Genomic DNA, 11,287 nt, shown 5'->3' on the forward strand with positions numbered 1-11,287 from the left:
ATTTTCTGTGTTTGTGAATTGTGTGCGCAGTAGCCGCACGTGCATCAACAAAGTAGTGCCAAGCGTGCGCCTGTGTCATAAGTAAAGGGCCGGCTGGCTTGACCATTAAAGGGTGCTGTAACCCCCAAAGTACACTCCAGTCCAAACCAAAAAAAAAAATTATTTTCTGTGTTTGTAAATTGTGTGCGCAGTAGCCGCACGTGCATCAACAAAGTAGTGCCAAGCGTGCGCCTGTGTCATAAGTAAAGGGCCAGCTGGCTTGACCGTTAAAGGGTGCTGTAACCCCCGAAAGTACACTCCAGTCCAAACCAAAAAAAAAATAATTTTCTGTGTTTGTAAATTGTGTGCACAGTAGCCGCACGTGCATCAACAAAGTATTGCCAAGCGTGCGCCTGTGTCATAAGTAAAGGGCCGGCTGGCTTGACCGTTAAGGGTGCTGTAACCCCCGAAAGTACACTCCAGTCCAAACCAAAAAAAAAATTATTTTCTGTGTTTGTGAATTGTGTGCGCAGTAGCCGCACGTGCATCAACAAAGTAGTGCCAAGCGTGCGCCTGTGTCATAAGTAAAGGGCCGGCTGGCTTGACCGTTAAAGGGTGCTGTAAACCCCAAAGTACACTCCAGTCCAAACCAAAAAAAAAATAATTTTCTGTGTTTGTGAATTGTGTGCGCAGTAGCCGCACGTGCATCAACAAAGTAGTGCCAAGCGTGCGCCTGTGTCATAAGTAAAGGGCCAGCTGGCTTGACCGTTAAAGGGTGCTGTAACCACCAAAGTACACTCCAGTCCAAACCAAAATAAAAATTATTTTCTGTGTTTGTGAATTGTGTGCGCAGTAGCCGCACGTGCATCAACAAAGTAGTGCCAAGCGTGCGCCTGTGTCATAAGTAAAGGGCCAGCTGGCTTGACCGTTAAAGGGTGCTGTAACCCCCAAAGTACACTCCAGTCCAAACCAAAAAAAAATTATTTTCTGTGTTTAGCCGCACGTATATATCAAATCGATATAACATAAATGGAGGACCAAACTTTCTCCGATAAAAATAAAATAGAGAAAGATCAAGAACCACTTCCTCCTAGTGCTGAAGCTGCTGCCACTAGTCATGACATAGACGATAACATGCCATCAACGTCGTCTGCCAAGGCCGATGCCCAATGTCATGGTAGAGGGCACATACAATCCCAAATGGCAAAGTTCAGGAAAATGACCTTGAAAAAGACATTTAAATCAGCTGAAGAGAAACGTAAACTTGCCAATATGCCATTTACGACACGGAGTGGCAAGGAACGGCTAAGGTCGATCCCTAGTATGTTCATGACTAGTGGTTCAGCTTCACATGACGATGGAAGCCCTCCTCCCACTAAAAAAATCAAAAGAGTTAAGCTGGCAAAAGCACAGCGAAGAACTGTGCTTTCTAAGAAGATATCACAAATCCCCAAGGAGAGTCCAAGTGTGGTGGTGGTTGCGATGCCTGACCTTCCCAGCACTGGACGGGAAGAGGTGGCTCTTTCCACCATTTGCACGCCCCCTGCAAGTGCTGAAAGGAGCACCCACAGTCCACTTGCTGATATGCAAATTGAAGATGTCACTGTTGAAGTACAACAGGATGAGGATACTGGTGTAGCTGGCGCTGAGGAGGAAGTTGGCGAGGAGGATTCTGATGGTGATGTGGTTTGTTTAAATCAGGCTCCGGGGGAGACAGTTGTTGTCCGTGGGATGAAAAAGCCCATCACGGTCATGCCTGGGCAGAAGACCAAACATTCCACCTCTTTGGTCTGGCAATATTTCTATCCAAATCCGGACAACAACTGTCTTGCCATATGTACCATATGTAAAGGTGAAATAAGTAGGGGTAGGGACGTCAACCACCTAGGAACATCCTCCCTTATACGGCACCTGCAGCGCGTTCATAAAAAGTTACTGTCAAGTTCAGAAACTTTCGCTAAGACCGTAAGCAGCCCAGGGACACCTAAATCCCATTGTCCTGTTGTATCCAAGCGCCTGCAAACCACACCATCAACTCCCTCCTCGTCAATTTCCTCCTTAGTAAGGATCGGAAGTAGTCCTGCAGGCCATGTCACAGGCATGACTGACTCTCCTATCCGGGATTCCTCCGGAGGATCCTGCATTGCTACGCCTACTGCTGCCGCTGCTGCTGTTGCTGCTGCTGGGAGTCGTTCATCATCCCAGAGAGGAAGTAGGAACACCACTACTTTTACTAAACAATTGACCCTCCAACAGTCCTTAGCGAGGAGGATGAAGTACGACAGCAGTCATCCTGAAGCAAAACGTATAACTGAGGCCTTGACTGCTATGTTGGTGTTAGACGTGCGTCCGGTATCCGCCATTAGTGCAGTGGGATTTAGACAATTGATGGAGGTAGTGTGTCCCCGGTTCCAAATCCCGTCTAGATTCCACTTCACTAGGCAGGCGATACCGAGACTGTACAGAAACGTCAGAAAAAATGTCCTCAGTGTCCTGAAAAATGCCGTTGTACACAATGTCCACTTAACCACGGACATGTGGACAAGTGGAACAGGGCAGACTAAGGACTATATGACTGTGACAGCCCACTGGGTAGATGTATCACCTTACGCAGCAACAGCAGCAGCGTCACCAGTAGCAGCATCTCAGAAACGCCAGCTCGTTACAAGGCAGGCTACGCTGTGTATCACCGGTTTCAGTAAGAGGCACACCGCCGACAACCTCTTAGAGAAACTGTGGGAAATCATCGCCCAGTGGCTTACCCCACTTAGACTCTCCTGGGGATTTGTGATATCTGACAACGCCACCAATATTGTGCGGGCATTACATCTGGGCAAATTCCAGCACGTCCCATGTTTTGCTCACACAATAAACTTGGTGGTGCAGAATTTTCTGAAAAGCGACAGGGGCGTGCAGGAGACGCTTTGGGTGGCCCGAAAAATTTCTGGCCACTTTCGCCATTCAGCGACTGCGTGCCAAAGACTGGAGCGCCAGCAAACACTCTTGAACCTGCCCCGCCATCACCTGAAGCAAGAGGTTGTGACGCGGTGGAACTCAACCCTCTATATGCTTCAGAGGATGGAGGAGCAGCAAAAGGCCATACAAGCCTATACATCCACCTATGACATAGGCAAAGGAGGGGGTATGCACCTGACTCAAGCGCAGTGGAGAATGATTTCCGTGTTGTGCAAGGTTCTCCAGCCCTTCGAACTTGCCACACGTGAAGTCAGTTCAGACACTGCCAGCTTGAGTCAGGTCATTCCCCTCATCAGGCTTTTGCAGAAGCAGCTGGAGAAAGTGAAGGAGGAGCTAAGACGGAGCGATTCCGCTCGGCATGTGGGACTTGTGGATGAAGCCCTTCATTCGCTTTGCCAGGATTCCAGGGTGGCCAATCTGTTGAAATCAGACATTTTGGCCACTGTGCTCGATCCTAGGTTTAAAGCCTATGTGGTGTCTCTCTTTCCGGCCGACACAAGCCTGCAGAGGTGCAAAGACCTGCTGGTGAACACACTGTCAGCTGAAGCGGAACATGACACGTCAACGGCTCCTTCTTCATTTTCTCCCGCAACTGGGGCTGCCAGGAAAAAACTTAGGTATCCTAAGCAACCCACTGGCGGTGATGCAGGGCAGGCAGGACCAAGTTTGGACATCTGGTCCGGACTGAAGGACCTGGCAACAATTTCTGACATGTCTACTGTCACTGCATATGATACTGTCACCATTGACAGAATGGTGGAGGATTACATCGGTGACAGCATCCAAGTAGGCATGTCAGACAGTCCATACCTGTACTGGCAGGAAAAAGAGGCAATTTGGAGGCCCCTGTACAAACTGGCTCTATTTTACCTGAGTTGCCCCCCCTCCAGTGTGTACTCCGAAAGAGTGTTTAGTGCAGCCGGGAACCTTGTCAGCGAAAGGCGTAGGAGGTTGCTTCCACAGAATGTGGAGAAGATGATGTTCATCAAAATGAATTATCAGCTCTTCCAGGGAGACCAGCATCCAGAAGGTACAGAGGGACCTGTGGTGGTGGATTCAAGTGGGGACGAGTTAATACTTTGTGAGGATGAGGATGTACACACTGAAGAGGGTGAGGAATCGGTGGATGAGGAGGATGAGGATGACATCTTGCCTCCGTAGAGCCAGTTTGTGCAGGGACACATTAATTGCCAGCTTGTTTTGTGGGGGCCCAAACGAACCAATCATTTCAGCCACAGTTGTGTGGCAGACCCTGGCGCTGAAATGATTGATTTGTTAAAGTGTGCATGTCCTGTTTATACAACATAAGGGTGGGTGGGAGGGCCCAAGGACAATTCCATCTTGCACCTCTTTTTTTTCTTTGCATTATGTACAGTTTGGGGCCTAGTTTTTCTAACTGCCATCCTGTCTGCCACTGCAGTGTCACTCCTAGATGGGTCACGTGTTTGTGCCGCCCACTCGTGTCGCTTAGCATAGTCATCCAGCTACCTCGGTGCAACCTTTTGGACATAATAACACTATTGTGAGGTGTGAGGTGTTCAGAATAGACTGGAAATGAGTGGAAATTAAGGTTATTGAGGTTAATAATAGCATAGGAGCAGAAAAACCTACAAATTCTGTGATTTTAGCTGTTTTTATGCTTTTTTTTAAAAAAATACAGATCCAAAACACAAAACCCAGAACCCAAAACACGGAAGGGTGGTTTTGGCAAAACCAATCCAGATCCAAAACACGAAGAAAGATCCAGATCCAAAACCAAAACACAAAACACGAAAAGTGGCCGGTGCACACCCCTAATTCTAAGGAAAAGTAACACTAGGAGGAGGGTCTGAATCTAATAGCAGTCACCCGAGAGACTATATAAACAGTGTTCACACTCATTAGAGCTTGCTCATTGAGAGAAGCTTGCAGTCTAAAGTGAGGCTTGAATTCTTAAGTGATTTGTGAGTTTGAAACAGAAGCAGGTGAGTTATTATACACAAACAGTAACATATATTTTCAATACAACTTACATCTGAGACAATGTTTGGCCTAGTGCAGTGCAGGGGATGTAATGCATTTGTTTTACAGGAAGAATGCTGGGGACTCAGCTGCTTTCCAATCTGTAAGCAATTTTCTCTACTGCAGGAGGAGGTAGCAAAACTTCATGCAGAGATATGTAGGATGTCTGTGTCCTTGAGGCCACCACTGCCTCAGAGAGCCCCCCGAAGACATACTGCCTGGACTACTGTGGGCTCTGAAAGGCAGAGATTTCTAGAGGGACACAGACACCCACAAGCTGTGACACTGCAAAACTCATATGCTGCTTTTGCAGGACTGGAAGGTACAGCTAATACAGGCAATACAGAACAGGAAGATATATGGGGTCTTCCACTGACTATAGAAAAAGGAATAGGAACAGGAAAATGACATCTTCAAAAAGGACTACACTTCTCTTGGGAGATTCCATTATCAGAGGAGTACACCTGGGAAACACTGCTGAAGTAGAGAGACAAGTAGGGTGTTTACCTGGATCCACAGCTCCAAGGGATAAAGAGCGCATGCTGAGAATTGTGAAGGCAGCAAGAAAAGATGGAGAGGTGGATGTCATTGTCCACCTAGGGACAAATGACCTGGCCAATGCTGAAGTCATGGCAGTAAAAGATGAATTCAGGAAGTTAGGGTTTTCTCTAAAGCAGGTGGCAACCACTGTAACTTTTTCAGAAGTATTGCCAGTACACAGAGGGGGAGATAGAAATCATTGCATCAGAAACTTCAATGTTTGGCTACAGGAGTGGTGTTATGAGGAGGGATTTGGACTGAGAGTCCATAGCCACGCCATCTGGCAATATAGAAGCTTATACAAATATGATGGCCTGCACCCACCTTCAAAAGGAACTAGAGTACTGAGTGAAGAGTTTGAAAGCTTCACCAAGAACTATTTAAACTAGAAGAGGGGGACAGTGAACCAAACATGAAAAAATAAATCTGCTCCCCCAATAAAGAGGTATTATTTCTGCTGGCAAATGGAGCAGTAAGCATATCCACAGCAACAGAAGATGATTCAGAACAAAAGCAAATAAACATAGGCAGAGAGATGAACATACCTAGGAAAAGGAGAAATAAGCAAACAAATAAAACTCTAAGAGCAATGTGTGCAAATGCTAGGAGCTTAGGAAATAAAATCCCTGAACTAATTGCAATAATGACAAGGGATGATCTGGATATTGTGGCTATTACGGAGTCACGGTGCAATGAAAATCATGACTGGGACATAGCTATACCGGGATATACTTTATTTAGGAAGGATAGAATGGGAAGAATAGGCGGAGGAGTAGCAATGTATGTCAAGGAAAGCATTAATACTACGTTAATACATAGTATTGAAGAAAAAAATGCATCCCTTTGGGTGACTATAGAAACAGGGGAGAAAGTGATTCTTCGTATCAGGGTGATCTACAGACCACCAGGTCAGAAAGAGGAACTGAACAATAAACTATTGCAGGGCATCACTAAAATGACATTAAAATGAGAGGTTATAATCATGGGAGATTTTAATCTACCCGATATAAACTGGGAGGTGTCTGTGGCAAGTTCCACTAGAAGTAGTGGAACTCATTGAATTCATTGCAGGGAGCCTCCCTCCAGCAATTGGTGAGGGAGCCCACTCGGAAAGACGCAATATTAGACTTAATACTTACAAATGGAGACAAAATATCTAATATAAAAGTGGGTGAGAACCTGGTATCCAGTGATCATCAAGCAGTATGGTTCAGAATAAAGACAGATACTGACTCACCCCATACAAAAACAAAGGTGTTAGATTTTAGGAAGGCTGATTTTGCTCCCGGCCAAATCGGGAGGGTAGCCAACCCTGACACATACTTGACTACTCTCCTGGAACCTGGGTGAGGCTCCCGGTTTGTCAGTAGCCCCCCACAACTCTGTGTGTAGTAACAAAAAATAGAGACATTACTTTATGGTATAATGTGAATCGGGCACTATGTACGGTGTAATGTGAATAAGATTGTGCACTGTGACTCCTTGGGCTGTAGCCCACTGTGTTAACAAGTACTTGACTCTGCTGGCTGTACCCCACTGGGTGGGTGGGAGAGCCCAAGGACAATTCCGTCTTGCACTACCTTTCATTTCTGCCACTGCTGTGTGGCAATGTTTCATAGATGTGCTTTAAACTGTGGTGTCTGCGCCGCTGCGCTGCTGTTCTGATGCTTAGTAACCAGTCAGCTCACTGCAACCTTTGGCCAATAATGGTGAAAACAATACTATAAGCTGTGAGGTGGTCTAAATTGACTGTAAATGACTGGAAATCAATGTTATTGAGGTTAATAACACTCTAGTAAGAAAAAAATGCCAAATTTATGTGATTTTAGTTTTTTTGTAAATTTTTTAAAACAATCCAAATCCAAAGCCAGTCACCACAGTTTGGCAAATCCAAATCCAAAGCCGGACAATGAATTAGAACCAAATCCAAATACGGCAAATATGGTCCGGCGAACATCCCTAGTTACATCATAAATAGATTTTGTGTAGTCACTCAGCTTTTGGTAGAAATCTCACCATTTTGTAGAGAACTGTCAGTTATCAACTGTATCTGCTGGGGATGCAGTTAAAAATGTTGACTGCTGATATGACAAGTAATGTACGGTATGAGATAGATAGATAGATAGATAGATAGATAGATAGATAGATAGATAGATAGATAGATAGATCGATCACAATAGTAAAATGCAGATAGGAGGTAATTTATAACCTGTTCCCGGAAGGGGGTTGCTGCGGAACTGTGTTCTGAAGATGGTGCTTGCTCTCACAGGTAAACTCTGATAACTTTAATTTTACGGAGTTTGTTGAATATCGGGTGGTCCTATTCGGACCCCTGATGATGAATGGTCTGTTAACTTAAATATGCGGAATCTAGCATTTCCACATGGTTAATGGGGCATTTTAGGTATGATGAATAGGCCCCTCATTCCCTGAGTTTGCTGAGCATGGGCACCGCCATCTTGGTTGCGATCACCTGACTGCACCTGCCAAACAAAGTCCAGTAACATTGGCCACCTGCTCTGTTCAGCCTATCAAAGCACACTATTTAAACCTAGACTTGCACTGTGATCATTACTAGAATAACTCCTGATTCCATTTGCATTCTGCTTCTGATCTAGTCACCTGTCTCCTGCATTCGGACTCCTTCATCAGTCTCCTACATTGCTTACAGCATTCAGACTTACAGTACAGGAATAGCAAATAGGTAGATCAATCTTGGCATCACAATAATCATAAGCAAATATACTTATATTCAAAATGTGTCTCCACTTCTTGTAATGTTCTTTAAGCTTATACAACATCACACAGGTAATATCTTTTGAATCAACCAACAGAATGAAATAAATAAGCCTGTCAATCTGTCTCAGCTGTGACTGGAGTTTCTTCTTCTCTCTGTATAACAGATGTCTGCATATAGAAAAGATTTAGAAAAATAGCCTCAGAAATGTTTCTGTGTCCCTGGGGTAGAATCACTGCACCATGCCTGATGGTCACCTGTTTGGAGGTCCCCACTGCAACATATCCCTTCTTACGACGTGTTTAAACAAGAATTGGGTCTTTTTCAAGGCATTGAATGGTGCTGTGATTCTACCTCGGGGAGCACAGAAACCCTTTTGAGGCTTTATTTTTTTTAAATCTTTTATGTATGGAGACATCTTTTATAAAGAGAGAAGCTACAGTCACAGCTGAGACAGCATGACATGCCTGTTTATCACATCCTATTTGCTGATTCAGAAGATAGTATCTATGTGATGGTGTAGAACCTCATAGGACATATCAGGAAGATACATAATGAATATAAGTATATTCACTTTTTATTATTGTGGTGCCAAGATTAGCCTATCTATTTGCCTGATTCACTGATGGACTGGATGGTGCTGTGTCTTCGGTAACAGCGTATCAGAGAAGGTATGTAAATTATGCAGGTGTCTTTTGAATTGAAATGCCCACTTGGGCCTTCTCAGATCAGCTGCATGCGTCCAAAGATGCAACATCGCATCAACATCTGGAACATCGGCAGACCATCAGATATCTGAGTAACCCTAAGGTTATGGAGAAAAAATTAAATAAAGTTCACACTCTGGGCCTGATTCAGAGTTGGTAGTAGAGTAAGATAGAGCAAGTCACTGTGTACCTGGACAAACCATGCTGCAATGCAAGGGGTGTAAATACATACATGTTTTTTTGCATGCAAGTTAAATACTGGTTACTTTTGCATGTTGTCCACAAATGCTGGACAGCTTTATTTTACACTGCAATTTAGATTTCAGTTTGGACACCCCCTCCCAAATCTAAATCTCTCTATACATTGTATATCTGCCCCACCTGGAGTGCAACATGGTTTTACCAAGGTTCACAGTTACTAGCTATATCTTACTCTATTCCCAAAGTTGAACCAGGCCCTCTAAGCACTAAGAATACTGATAATGAAAACATTTATAATAAGCACTAACAATTAACATGGAGTTTAAATTCAGTTGTTATTGTTTGGCCAAAAATGTATGCCCACCTACCACTACTTCCAGGCAAACCTCATCAGGTGGGTCCCTAACATACCTAATACTGACACATTATATTTATTCAGGACTTATCTATAATAGTGCCTATTCCAATGTGTAGACTGCAATGCAAGGACCTATACTAATTAATATCACCTTTAACCCTAAGGTTACTCAGAATGTAAGTAAGCTGCCAAGGATAGTAAATCAGCACCAGACAGTGAAGTTGCTGGCATCGGCACACCTCTAAAATGCCAGTGACATGCCTGAATTTTAGATGCCCCAATCAGGTAGGGATGGCCATCAACCATCGATGGTTAACCACCAATGAGCGATGGTTTTGCCATTGATGGCAGAGATACAATGGGTTTTTATTCTCCATGTACCAGAGCCTAGCTTCACCCCCTGACACAACCCGCAAAGCCCTGCCCCCACTTCCTGATTGGGCTGCAGCCTGGCAAGTACTAAAGCAGGGATACCATCAATGGTTTCCAGCAATGGTTTCATACCATCAATGCATCAATGGTGACCATCAATGGTTAACCTATCGGTGGCAATCCCTACACCCAGGTGCATAGCAAGATCTATGGGGGCCCAATAACAAAACTTTTCTACAGGCCCCCCTCCCCACTCACTGCTATAGAGCAGAATAGCTGTTGTCACAGGCCCAGCCAGCTCTATCTCTCCTCACTAATGCAAGAAGAAAAAATGACACCAGCTAAACATTAAGGGCAGAATTGGACTATGGACATGTTATATCATAAACATTAGAATTAGGGAGACTATTTAGAACCTTTACAAGCATAATGGTTAAGCAGGTAAATAATTTGCATATATGCAAATTATTTAGCAGTTTATTTATCACCGCCCCCACACTGCGACGAGAGCCACAGCAGAATCATGGCACATGTGCACTGCGGCTCCGGTGCAGTAATGCGACTGAGTCCCCACTTACATCCTGGTCTGACAGCTTCAAACATCACCTGCAGCCTGCTTTTATTGTGCATTACTGCAAACCAGATTCCAACATTACCTGCAATCTGCCTTTAGTGTGCATATCACTCAGCTTCAAACATCATCTGCAGCTGGCTTCAATTGTACAATGCACTGAATTACAATACTATCTGCAGTCTGCCTCTGAGGTGCATAGCACACAATTGCTACACCATCTGCAGTTTGCCTCCAGTGTGCACGCAACTCCTACGCATACTTGCCTAATCTCACGGAACCTGGGTGAAGCTCACGATTTTTTGAGTAGCCCCCCACAACTCTGAAAGAGTAGGTACTCCTCCCGCATTACGCCAACTTCATTGTGAAGTGTGTAGAATGGGAGAGATAATATCATAAATCTGTGGATCCATGATGAGGGGAGAGTGCCTAATAACACAAATAGTCCAGTACCGCCCTTATCACCTGCCACCAGGCTTCTCCCAGAGAGGAAATTACAAAAGTAGGCAAGTATGCTCCTATATCACCTCCGCTATACTACTATAGTCCTATAGTCCAGTCCTCATGCATATTGACTTTGTCCTGCTCCCGGCACTTACTCCAGTGTTGGTCTGTGGCCTCTTCAGGATATCCAGTCTATATATATTAGGGGTGAGCGGGTTCGGATTTCGGAAATCCGAACCCCCCCGAGCCCCCCCGATCCGAGTCCGATCCGAATCAGGCTCGACTTTTCCCGCCTGACTCGGATCTGAAATCGAGGCAAAACGTCATCATCCCGCCTTCCGAGTCTCGCGGGTTTTGGATCCTATATAAGGTACCCGCGTCGGCGCCATTTTCTCACTCGG

Source organism: Taudactylus pleione, unplaced genomic scaffold (genome assembly GCF_031769625.1).
Source record: "Taudactylus pleione unplaced genomic scaffold, aTauple2 ptg000236l, whole genome shotgun sequence".
In the NCBI taxonomy this organism is placed as follows: domain Eukaryota; kingdom Metazoa; phylum Chordata; class Amphibia; order Anura; family Myobatrachidae; genus Taudactylus; species Taudactylus pleione.